Below are 13,573 nucleotides of genomic sequence, written 5' to 3'. Positions count from 1 at the left end.
TTCGCTGGGTAAGCCATTTCCAACATTGCCTTCTTTTAAACTTTTTTTTTAATTTAGCTATTTATTTGTGAGAATACTAATTAAATTATTTTTTTTTTTCAACTTACATTTATTCTAAGTTTTGATACTGGTCACCAAGTTTTTTTTTAATGTTTATTTTTAATTTGTTTTTATATATTGTAAACTATTTTTTGATATTGCAATTAATGATTATCACAGCAATCACAGGAAGAAATAGAAGAAAACACACTTTTCAAAATTGCTGTTCTAAAACAAAAATACGAGAAAGCGAAGACGTTAAAACACTTTATAAATCACTTCTGTAAAAACACTCACGAAATTTAAAACGTAAATTTTACTATTCAACCCAAACCGAGTGGCTGTAATCAACAATGTAATAAAAAAGCCGAATGAAAATGTCAAATTGTAACTCTTTTGGAACCGGAAATTACGAAAAATTGTAACACAATGTAATCACAATTTCAATTTTAAACTAGTTAAGACGGAGGGGTTAATCAACACGAGAGAGGGAGAAAGAGAGCGAACGAAACACACAGGGTAAAGGTAGCTCGTAGTGGCGATGACACAAAACACGGCCAAAAGGTAACAACAGCAGACAGATCGTACCAAATTTTGTTGGTGTTAACAACAAAGCGTTTAAATGAAAACTTTTTTGTTTCTCGTTGTCGCTGCTTCTGCTTTTGGATATTAAAAAAAAATGTTTTTATTAAATTTCACTCTTTCTCTGCACTTTTTCAGAAACCGAAAACACAAAAATAACACTGAAATATAAGTAAACCACTACAACGCGAATGATATCGAAAAATGAAATACACGACGACGGCGCTACGAACGCAACATAGCAACAATGCCAACTTGTTATTGGGGAGTTGTTTTAATATTCACGGCAATTCCGAAAGACACCGCAGCAAAATACTCGGCCGCCAAGTCAAAAAGTTTAGTTCGTTAGATTCAAAAAAAAAAAAAAAACAAACACAACAAGCAAGCGAGCAAATAAAATGTTGTTTTTTCTTTACTCGCGCGCACACACACACACAAGTACCGACAAGACGAACACGACTAACGAACACTCAACAACACAACACACTTCACATACCGCAAAAGTAATAAAAGTTGTGTATGGAAAAAAAATGAAGGTACAACAAAAGAGCACGCCCGCCGGCCGACTATTGGAAATAATGATGCCGATAATTATTGTTATTATTATTATTATGATAAAACTAACGAACTATCACACATCACAACGACCGGTAAATTTTGTGAAAAAATTGCAAGAAGAAGAATATACAATACCAGCAAATAAAACAAAAGGAAACGGAAAAAAACAAAAATAAAATATCGCCGGGATTTGGTTGATATTCTTTTTTATTTCAATAGCCAAATTGCTTTGTCGTCGACAACCGTTGTCTACTCGTAACGAAAGTTAAATACAAAGTGATTTGGGTATTTGCAACAACAGACTGAGTTGCTCTGCACGAGAGAGAGAGAAAGAGACCAACAACAATGACATTCAGTCAAAAGCAACAAAAATCATCTTCAACAGCAACAGACATTCAAAACAAATGAAAGCCAACAACAAATTCAAGTCATCAATGTCTCTCTCGGTGTTGCTCACCATCATAGCAACATACAACACTCTCATATTATTTTGCTCTCAATCCACACTCATCATCTTCGTCTTCATCATTAACATCATCATCATCTCCAACACTGTGTTGGTGGTGGCAGACAGCATACATTCATAATTCTGCAGCATTTGAATAATCATGATGTTCGTCTCTCCCCACATAAATGTTTGGCACTCACACCACTACCTCCACCACAAAATATGGAGCATGCATGTGCCAGTCAAGGAGAAAGGGAGATGTTTTTGGGCAAAAAAAAAAATAATCTCTCTTAACTGCGCTGTGTTTGGCAGCCATATGTTTGTTGTTTGTTTGTCAAATGTATTTGTGTGCAAATAATTATTTTTCATTGAGTATGGGAGTAAAGCTGAATGCAAAAATGATCATTGGTGGAGGAGACATGGAAAAATTCAAATATTGTTTACTTATATTTTTTCAGTTACAGTTTGCGAAAACTATTAATACAGTGGGTGCCAAATTTGGTGTATTTCCTGTAATTCGATAAATCAAAAGGCAATTAGGTTAGGTGGTGTCGTCACATCAAGCTTTTGCTCAACTTCAAAATGCCGATGTTTTGAATGCAAATTCACTATTCAATGAAAATTAAGTTGCCTTAACGCATATCGATAATAAAAAATCGAAATATAGTACGGAAATTTCGTGCAAATGAGTTTCCGGTCTGAACTTAGATCAAGTTCGAAGATGGGCTATATCGGAATTTTTTTTCGTTCATTTTAAGCATTTCAACGATTTTTCAACGGAATTGTCTGGAACTGGAATCTGGTATTTAAAAGTTGTTACGTGTTTCTATTCCCCTTGCAAAAAGCAGTTTATAGATCCCATATAAAGGGAACCTCTCATTTTAATAAATTCGACGATTTTCGGCACTTTTACAACTGAATTGTATGAAATTTGATATTTCAGGATTGAGGGTTCCTTTAACCTTGTATTTAGTATATGAGAGTATTGATGTTTGAACCAGATGGGGTGATCGATACAAAAGAAGCATGTCTTTGAGACCAATGTACATTTAATTCAAGCAGAATTTCGTATTTCGTATCATCGTATTTATTTCTCTTATTGTGTAAATTTTAATTTTGTCTTACTTAAAATTTGTACATTTTTGCTAGTCACTGTATCTCTGAAACTTGTTTTTGTACTTGAAAATGGCTAACACAATGGATGTATAATGGAGCGCACTTGTTGCGTGACTAACGAATTACAACTGGGAGAGGAAGTGAGTGCACAACCAACGAACCATAATTGAGAGAGAGAGAGATTAGAATAATACATCAAAACTGAATTGAAATCGAGAGAAAACTACAATATTAAAGAAACTAGCTTTGAAATTTGTGTAGAGAGAGAAAGCCGAACTTAACAGGTGGGCTTAATATACATCACACACACAAATAAACTTGAAATGTGTCATGGAATTGGTGTAATAAAAGTGAAACAACAAATAATTAACAATGAATTGTATATTTTCCAGCGAATATTAATACAAGGGGAGGCAAAAATACAGATGAAAAATATAAAAATTCTTATGTAAGATCCAAAGAATAAAGAGCATAGGTGAAACTTTAAAATTTAAAGCCCTAAGTTTCCCTGAATTAATTTTCATCTAAAAAGCAGAATGCTAACACAAAAGAATTCTGCAAACATTCAGATGCGACCTACAACAAAATCTGAAAACGTCTTCTTTTGTACATTCGTTTTTATGGTTTTGTCAATGTCCCAGTAAAAACTTGGCGATCGATGCTGCTGTGTAAGAAACTGCCTTGGCCGGAGCATTGAAAAACTGGTTTTCATTGTTGATTCAAAGATATCCCCAGCAACAGCCTCCAACCAACCAACGCTCATATAACGATCTCAGTTAGTGTGAGAGAAGAGAGTGGATGTGGATGGAGGGACGGCACGGTACGGTACGGCATGGATCGAGAAAAAGAAAGATAAGAACCCACAAGAATGCCTATAAATTACAGAACAAACAAAAAACATCTTAAATGAAGATGTATGCTAATATTTTATGAAAACGGAGAATTAGGCGAGGAGTTAAGAGCCTCCCTTAACCGCAGTAAATAAATGTGTTAATTATCTGAAATTGAGGTGGAAAATCCAATAGCAAAGCCAAACGAATTTTAAATAGATATTTCCGTTCTATGGAAGATCTGTTGATCTTCTACCTGAAGTTGAAGACCTACAGGAAGTTTATCTATAAAAGGGTGTCCACCTTTGCAGGGATGGACACCCTTACTCCCTAAATTAAATTGTTATTTTGAGAATCCAGTGTGGCTTGGGCAGTTTCACACGTTACATCATAACCAATAAGGTAACGGCCACTCCTTGATCAATTTCGAAAATAATGGTTCATTTATACCACTGGACCAAAATCTACTCCAAAAAGAGACTAGTATTGGGTGCAATGTATGCGTGCGGGTTTCTGAGCCCCAAACTTATATCTTACCACCTGCAAAGTTTCGTGAGAATTTGAGTATAATCTCGCTATTACAAATTAACAAGTATCTCGGTACTTTTCGGTACTTTTTTCGACCATCATCTAAATTGGAGGAGGAACAACTAAAAGAAGCAGAGGAAGATGGGCTTTGTCGCGCTTTATCCTTACAAGAACTGCAGTGCAAAACTGAGCGCTAAAACCGCATACTCCACTTAAATGCCTGAAGCCTATTTGTAGAGGAAGGGGCAGTCAGGTAGGCCCTGAGTCTAAGAGAACGGGAACGTCATTGGCCTTGGGAAATTCTGTGATTTTAGGTCATGTGTAACATATGGAATGCGGGGCCAAAACCAGTAACAATATGTTTCCAGAGGCTCAGCTTTATGCCACGATATATCCAGATATCTAACATACCTGTACATACCCATAACAACACACGGTATAACTTTTTTTTGACGATGGTTCAAAGAAGGGAGTTGGAACGGTTGCAATTGTCTTCTATGAAAGCCTGAACATCAGATGTTTCATCAAACTTAACACCAATCTTAACACCAAACTTAACACCAGGCAGAAATCTTTAATATCAATAAAGCCATAGATCTGTGGACAAATAGAAATAGAGAACTGAAAGGACCAGTAACTATATACGTCGATTCATGTCCATTTTATCTGCGTCAGTTTTGGAGTGTGGAAACGCATTGGAAAAAGTTAAACCGTCCATCATTGTGGGCATTCTAGGGCACTGCAAAACCTCTGGTAATGAATTAGCAGAGGAATTGGCAAGCCAATCTATATTGAAGTGAACAACTCTGTGAAGCCACTTTTTTTGACTGATTTTTATGCATTTATCCGGGAAACTTCAACAAACTGGCAATGTGAAAGGGGATGTAATGTCTTCAAGGTTATTTCGCCGAAACTCTCTGAAAATCTCCATGTCGAAATCAGGACTTGTGGTGGGTAGTATATAGGCCATAACTTCTAAGTGGGGTAGCGATGATACCAATTACAACAGGCTATATCATGATGAGGAGGAAACTTAAACAGTCCAATATTAACTCTGTCCCTGTCGAACTCTCTTTGGCGTAAGACATAGACACACAGAACCAGCAGTCAGTTTGCCAGAAGACGAGATGTTCAATTTTTTTTCGTGAATTACAAATTAATTTTTCCTTTTTGTATGAATTAAACACAGGATAAACACAATGGACCAGCAGGGCTCTGAGTAGAGTAGATGTCTTAAAACAACTGCAAGTCCTTTAACCTTACCAAATCTTACAAGATCAATTAAGGGGATGGACACACATGGCCAGACTGCTCAGCGAGGTAGGTGGTGGGTCTGGGATCAATTTTTCGAGGTGTCACAACCTATTTGGTCCTCCCAATTTGTTTGCCCTTTACAACATAGTGTTATAGGGTACGAGTACATTCACTTCAAATGTTTTAATTGCAATTCCAGAAGAAGTGAGTCAATATTTGTAATTTTCGCATCTGACCTAAGTCTTACCTAACGACTGCGATGTACCAAGTTTGAACTATATCGTCTGGTCCCATTGCCCAATATGAGATTTGTATTTATCCATATCAGAGCTCGATCTAAGTTTATGACCACATCGAGTACTCTCTTCGAGTGTTCAAAAATCTACATTTAGTATTCTGATTTTGAATCAATTTCCATATAAAGCCTTACAAATTTTTCTTTATTTAAGAGGAATAAGTTGTTCAAATTCTACACCGACCGGGAGTAGCACATCCGGGATTCTAACCTATCCCTTCGTAGGAAAAAAATTAAAAAAGATACGTATGTACCTATACATTATTAAACGTTTCTTCGACGATAAAGCACAGATTTTGCTGTCTTCGAAGAAAAATCGATAATTAATGCTACACGTTAATGAATGAAAGCAAACGATATTTGAAGACGAAAACAAAAACCAAACCAAACAAACAGCATGGATATGCAGTTGGATGTGGTGACAGTTAAGAAGAAAGCTCATGAACAACAATAACAAAACGGACGAAGAAAGAAAAACGTGTTGTAACACAAAACGCCAACTCAATACTACCAATAGAGAGGAATGGGAAAAGTAAAGAAAAAAATTCCCACAATGCTGCATGGATGGATCCAAAAAAATAATATGAATGAATGAAAAATGAGGATAAACATGATATGACCGACCACACCGCTACTGCTGAGTGTTTTTATCATTATCATCAGACTGTCTGCCTGTCTCCCATCACCACCATCAAGATGATGAAGATTAAACATAATTTCGCAACAGAAAAACCCAACTAGCGGAAAAGCAGAAGAATCGACGAAGAAAGTACGTCAACCCGGCGACCCATCTTCTTACTACATTGCTTTTGAGTAAAAAAGAAAGAAGAAGCAGCAAGAAAAACATCAACGACGATAAGAGAGTTGTGGCATGATTGCCACTAGACAAGACAACAAAGGAAAAATTCCTTAAAAGAAATCTATGCAGCAAAAGAAAAGCCAAACATACGCTACGCATTGCGTTACTCTTGGCAAAACAGGAAGCAAAGACAGGAAACAACTGGAAGAAAAGATAGACAACAAGCAAAAAAATAAATAAAAAATAACACATATTGTTGTAAGGATAGTTGGTTGGTGAAGACAAGGGGGAGGAGTCGACAGGGAAGAAACAAGATTGTTTGTAAAGAAGGAAATTATTTAATTATGCACAATGTAGTGACTCCATGATACAATTTTATGACATGGCCCCAACATTCTTGGTTATGAAACTCTTTGCATTTTGAACAGAATATTAAAAAGTAGTCATTCGAGTTTTAAATGTAGATACCATGGTCTATATGAGGTCAGTTCATCTGACAATTAAGTTTGCTGTCAAAAGAAATAACTGTAATTTGCCATTCAAAAGGAGTCAAACCACGATTGTAGAAAAACTACAAGTTAATTGTAAAATTGTTGTCGAAAGAAGTTTTCTTGTCCGACCTATTCCACGCCATGGTATACACTTCTTGAAGGGAACTATGAGAGATAGAGGTTTAAGTTTATTTCTGGAAATACCTTGTCCGCATAATGACCAGTCCTCATATATTCGGAACTTATGGAAAAATCATTCACATTGTCACTGCAAGTACTGCATATAGTTATGCTGACGTATGGGAAGGACCTTCGCATACTCATGTAGATGGTCCACTTGTGTCATGAGAAGGCAACCTGTCGCAGTTTTCAGCGCAGCATTCTGACAGGTCAGGATGTTCTTCCACTGCGTAGCACTTATATTCGCCACACTGCCCCAAGTGTGCCGGGTTGCGATTTTAGGAACTTCTTCCAAATTTTTCATTTTCGAACATGCTGTTGAATACGACCCCTAGGATCCAGAAATTATATTTCCCTCAACTCTGTTCTCATCTCCGCAGACCGTGTGGTAACGAGTGTGCCCCTTGATTTAGTGGCAGATATTTTCATATTTCTCGAGTGGAACCCTTCAATGGTCCCCACCATATACAGGTTGAGATGAAAAAACTGCAACCAACTTCAGACTGCTGTCATTTCTAAGCCACTCGTCGTACCAGTGACAGCTCATTATATTGTTTACAAGCGTACAAAAGCATTTTGGTGAGAATTTTCCAGAAAAAAAGTTATTAGTGATGGAATTCAAGCGTGATAGTGTGATTTCTTTATTTTTGGCTTGAAAACCACAAATGGCTATCGTTAGAACACTTCAGCAATTAAATTTAAATAAATCTTTTGGGTCTAGTACCATCGCTCGTTACCCTGATACTGGCAGAATAGCCCGACGTCAAGGAAGTGAACGGAAGAAAACAGCAACATCCTTTTCACTGCAAATTGCTCGTCTCGAAAGAGAAATCAAACACTTAAATCATAAAACATATGATCTTCGCCTTAACAAGGCAAAACTCAAAAATTCTGTGTGCAGCCAACTAGAAGTTGCCGTCTCTACGTTCAGAGCCATTAACCCGTCTTCCTAAAGCAGCACTAAAAAACAAGTGTATGCATTGGAAGCAATGTAGTTGTTGTGGACAAAAAATCCATCACTACAAAACAAAAAACTTTGCTGTGAAAAAGATCTGCCAATAGAACTTGAGTCGAACCTGGAGAGTTTCTAGTGTATAATTCGCATATGCTAATTTGCAATAAGTTCGAAATATATACTACTTTCCAGAGAACGGCCCTTGTAAGCCATCATCCACACCAAATATGCCTGATGAGCCGCTTAACCAACGGCGAAACACGTCGCATAGTGGTGAGTGTGTGATAGTGTCTATCTGGCTTTCCTTTTCACTGCAAATTTCAGATCATTAAGCTCGTCTCGAAAGAGAAATCAAACACTTAAATCATAAAACATATGATCTTCGCCTTAACAAGGCAAAACTCAGCAGAAATGGTTTGAAAAGTAAAGAAGCGACTTGATCGAAACCCGCGTCGCAGTGGCCGAAAATTGCTCGTGAGCTGAACATATCGCAATATTCCATTCGTCAAATATTGAAAAATGAGCTCCATTGAAATTCCAAAAAGTGCAAGAACTTACACCGCAACAGAAAGAAAATAGACTCAAAAGAGCTAAAGAGTTGCTTCGCTTGGCTGAAAGTGGTGAACTGCCGAATTTGGTTTTCTCCAATGAGAAAACATTCGTTGTCCAGCAGCTTCATTTTAGCGCACAATGGCCACCGAAATCTCCGGATACCAATCCGTTGGACTATGGTGTCTGGAGGACTTTGGAAAGCAAGATTGGCACTAAAAAATACCAAAGTGTCGATCACCTCAAGCAAGCGCTTCGCCAAAATGCCACAGAGCAACATTCGGGCAGCGTGTGACGGTTTCATTGGCCGTTTGAAGGCCATAATTCGTGCCAAAGATGACCAATTCCAACAAATCTACACTCATTCTAAAATTTGATGCTTTTTCCGAAATTTGTTGCTTTTATTCAATAAAATTAAAAAAATGTAAAAATCATGGCGTTTGACTTTGTTGCAGTTTTTTTTATCTCACTCTGTATATGAAGCTACTTTGGAACCCAGATTTGCAAAGCAATGGTTTAAACTAAGAATTGGATTTAATCAATTTTACTCAAAACATAATAAATTGCTAATTTGTTCCTAAACCAGTTGTGACTTTAAACGTGAGTCAAACAGTTCTTTCCATTACTGGAACAATCATACATCCCCTCCATGTAAGTGAATAAATTACGCATGCACATACATGCCAATGAACTAAGATTCCAAAACATTTATCCTGCACATAGTTTCTCAAATAATAACAAAAGTATCAACAGATGATGAAATATGCATAGTGTCCTTCCCCAAAACAAATATCATATTAGGACAGGAGCATATGCATTAGGATAGCAGCAGCATAAAACACCTTTACTATTCAAAACAAAGGAAGAAAAAATAGAATTAAAGAAAAGCTAGGTAACAATAACACAAAAACGCAGTGGCAACAAAAAGGTGGTGGGTTAACACAACATTATGCTAAGGCACGTTCCAATTTGAACAAGAAGTCGGAACAGATGTTATTTTTTTAATTTTTGGTGGTTGTTCTTTATATTTTGGCACTTTCCACATTTGCAACATCAAACATTATGTTGGATTTTTGAGAGAATTCTTTAGAACAAATCTATTTTAATTGCTCATTTTCTTATAGCATAGTTTTATTTTTATATTTATCAAATTTCCCTCCATTTTCTTTGTTGTATCTACCAATTCCCTCTATTTCTCTTTAAGCATTTTACAAGATGTCATTGACATTGCCAAAAAAAAAAGGATACAACAAAAAATCCTGTGTCCTTTGTTGAGACTTATTTTGAGAAAATTCTCTCCTATTTTTGTTTCTTTTTTAGGTTGAAACGGGAATGGGAACACAGATGTTCAAATAGAGAAAAACAAATGATGGGTTTGGTTGATGTCAATGGCATATATTAGTAGATCCGTGGTAGCCGTGGCTGTCTAGTCACAGGTTTGTTTGTCTGAAGTTACTTTCTTGCCTTATTGCTCAAGAAGATAAACAAGTCGGGTTATGGACACAAAAGTTACCAGTTCTGGCATTTTGATTTTCGTAGATGTATATCTCGAAACTTTTCTTAAAAGCCTATATTTCGTAGCATTCCACATTTGAATATTATATAAGTTTAGCATTAATTATGCAAATTTCGGAGATTTAATAGTGAAATCCGTTCACTTTATATGTGATGCCCGAAAACTTATAGGGTTATTGAATTCATTGTACAATTCCCAACTGACTTAGAAAAATAGATTTAATGTTGGTAGGAATTTTTCAAGAGTGTAAATTTTGTAGAACTCAAATCAGTTGGCATTTTAAGAGAGTTTTTTTTATAATTTAACTAGAAATATTACGAGGCGCTCCATAACTTTTTGGATCATATCAAGAAGCTTAAGTGTTCCTAAGGTCGGCAAATTCCAGTAGTTTGTTTATATTTAAACTCGAATAAATTAAAAAAGAAATAAAAAATTAAACATGCATTAGCTTTGAAGTTATTGTCAGGTATCTTTGTGTACAATTTTGTTGGAAAGAATTGTTTATTCTATTGAAATTTGCATTTTGTAGGTTAGGCTCGGCTTCGGAAAACGAAAACAAATGAACCGAAAAGAGTTGGACAGTGGCAAAGTAAGTGCTCTACCGTTTCAGTTTCTTCCCCTCCTTGACGAAGCCTGCAGTAGTCCGTGTCGTCGTCACCCCTCTTATAAGTCATGGAGAAATTGCATCCCCTTCCATTTAGCCAGTGTTGTTGAAATCTCCAGGAGTAAAGTGGCACAAGGATGGATCAAGGAGTTCACGATATCTAGATCCATTGACTCAAATCCACGTCTTGCCTATTCATTGCCAAAGATGTTGCAATGGCCTGGAACCCAACAAAGCTTAATGGACGATTTAACTTTTCCTGTGCATTCCTACAATCTAAAACTGTCATAGATCAATGGTATACGAGTTTAGAGCTTTCAGAGCCGCTTTACTATCGACATATATAGTCACCCGTCCATTCGATTCCCTGTTTCTGTTTGCCAGCAGATCTATGGCGTTTTTGATTACAAAGACCTCTACTTAAAATACGCTGCAGTCATTCTTTAATTTGAGGATGTTTTTGATATTTCGCAGAAGACCCCCGTTCCACTCTCCATCTTTCAACTATCGATATAGACGGCTATACCTTTGAAAGGTGGGACGTTCCGGATCAAGATGTCGCTGTATATGGTATATGGAGGTATATGGATGTGTCCAGTAATTCAATGTTCAGCCTAGGTGATATGTAGTTCCTGGCTATGACGCCGCCTCCTATGTTTTCCACATGCCTTAAAACAGCAGAATGCTCAAAGGATTAGCTGCGCGATTGTGTCAGGGCACACCTAGCTGTCTGCTTCTCTACAATATATAATTTAAGTAGGGTGTCTAGTGCAGATTGTGGCGTGCTCCTAAATACACCTGTGATCAGTAGAAATGCTGATCTTTGAACTCCCTAACGATTTACACAAAACGAACGCTCCAAAGTTGAGAATCAGACGACTCATATTTCAAATCGATAATATACGGTTTTATCCCCCATCTCATTCCTATAGAACTCTTGCATAAGAAGAGTGCGATTAAGCCCATCTTTGCACGCCCCTCGATACTCCTCTTCTAATTTAGTTGTTGGTTGAGAACAGTACCGAGATATTTGGCTTCCGAAGATAGGCTTAACGTGACTCCATACAGCATAGGTGGTGAAAACTGTGAATTTCCGCTCGCCAAAGCTACTGCTGCAGCATTCATTTTCGTAAACATTACTAATGTCACATTAGTAATGTGTATTTCGTATATTTTATTGTTTTTAAAAGCCGGTTTTATATTTAAGGTTATGTTTTAAATGTACCAAATAAGTACAATATTTTGTACAGGCATGTTCACAACTCCGGCGGCCTATGTACACACACTCACGCTTACAAATTATGCGGTGCAAAGTTTAAAAAACATGAAAAACAATGTCAGAATTGTCAAACTTCCACTATTCATCAGGCGCGTACCACACACACACTTTCTCTCTCGCTCTCGTCACATCTATCACTCTCACACAGCTACATTTTAATCAAATACAGTCGCTCAAAATGAAATGAGACCGACCGGTGGTTGGTGGTTCGAAAAACAAAATTGTAAAAGGAGAAAATTGAAATTGAATACACTTGGAAAATATTTATGCAAAAATTGATGTGAACCGGCGGCGACGGTGGTGGCGGCTGGCTACGACGACAACGACGGACGATGGAGGTACTTACTGCCACAATATGACTCACTCCCAACGCAAAAAAAAAAAAAACAAAAAATAAGTGAATAAATATACAAAATAAATAATGACAGTTGTAGTGGAAGTAATAGCAGTAGTAGATGATGACAAACTGCAAGCAAAAGAAGCTCCACAAAAGAAAGAATTGGGGATTTTGTACACGCAAAAAAGCAACGTAATGGAGAAGTCAAACTACTCTTCTCTCACTCTGTTCCCCATACAGTAGTAGTAGTGTAGTAATAGGAGTAGTAGTGGTAGTTGTAAATTGTTTAGATTGTTTTTTCTTTAGGTTTTTTCTAGTGAAATAAATCACACAAAAGTCAACTTGATGCTTACCTTGTATGACGTAGTTGAAAGTTGCAGTAATGTTTTTCCAGCTTTTTTCTCAACAGCTTATATTTATTTTCTTGATTGAATTTAGCAGTTTGTGGTCTTTGATACTGTTGTTTTCTCTCTTCGTCGTTCTTCGTCTTGGTGGTCGTCACTTTTTTAGCGCAACACACAATTCTTTTGCAGACCTCAGAGAATATATTTGTTGTAGCTTTTCTTCACATTTACACAAGTTTTTTTTTCTAATTTTTAATAATTTTGTTTGTTGCTTTCTTCGTTCTTTGTGAAGCTGTACCAAAAAACAAACAATAATTAATTTTAACAATTTTTATGTACTTTTATTTCGTGAAAACACAAAAAACAACGTTTGTATGTCGACGAGTCGAAAGCTGAAAGGCGCGTTTCTTTGTGATGTTGCTTTTGTGCTGGAACTTTAATGGTCAATTAGACAAAGTGTAAATGTAACGTAGACGGAGAGTTAACGTAACGGAATGTTAAGGGAAATTTTTCAAATAAATAACTGTAAATCTTTCTTTACTTAAAGTAGTTCCCTCATGGATGCGTTGGAAAATTTTGTAATAAATATATCCCGAGACCCTGGTTTTAACGGAATACACGTGGATATCCCACATCCACAATGTTTTTTACACATTATCCTGAATAGACCCACGCTTCAAAACACTTCTTTTCGAAAAGATATTTTTTCTTTATACCCGGCATGTCATATAACCGATGTTTGAATCTATCCTTAAGTTAAAAGGTTAATTAAAATTGAGACCCTTAGCACTTTCCATTGATATTGATATAGTTGTGGATAGTTTTTTACATTAAAACTAGATGAGTCTATTAGAAGAACTTGCATGACA

General features: G+C 36.6%; 1 long non-coding RNA gene across 2 annotated transcripts in view; it reads right to left on the bottom strand.

The window, feature by feature from the left end:
• Positions 1 to 13,573, bottom strand: part of LOC105261701 (double-strand-break repair protein rad21 homolog A) — a 41,812-nt gene that overhangs the window by 27,506 nt on the left and 733 nt on the right. For both annotated transcript variants that reach the window (XR_002194391.2, XR_891488.3), the window contains exon 2: positions 12,714 to 12,996. This is a non-coding gene — a long non-coding RNA (double-strand-break repair protein rad21 homolog A). The remainder of the gene's footprint in view (positions 1 to 12,713; positions 12,997 to 13,573) is intronic.

This window comes from Musca domestica, unplaced genomic scaffold (genome assembly GCF_030504385.1).
Source record: "Musca domestica strain aabys unplaced genomic scaffold, Musca_domestica.polishedcontigs.V.1.1 44, whole genome shotgun sequence".
NCBI classification, from domain to species: Eukaryota; Metazoa; Arthropoda; class Insecta; order Diptera; family Muscidae; genus Musca; species Musca domestica.
Note: the sequence above shows the minus strand (reverse complement) of the source record. Positions and strands in the feature narration are given on the sequence as shown.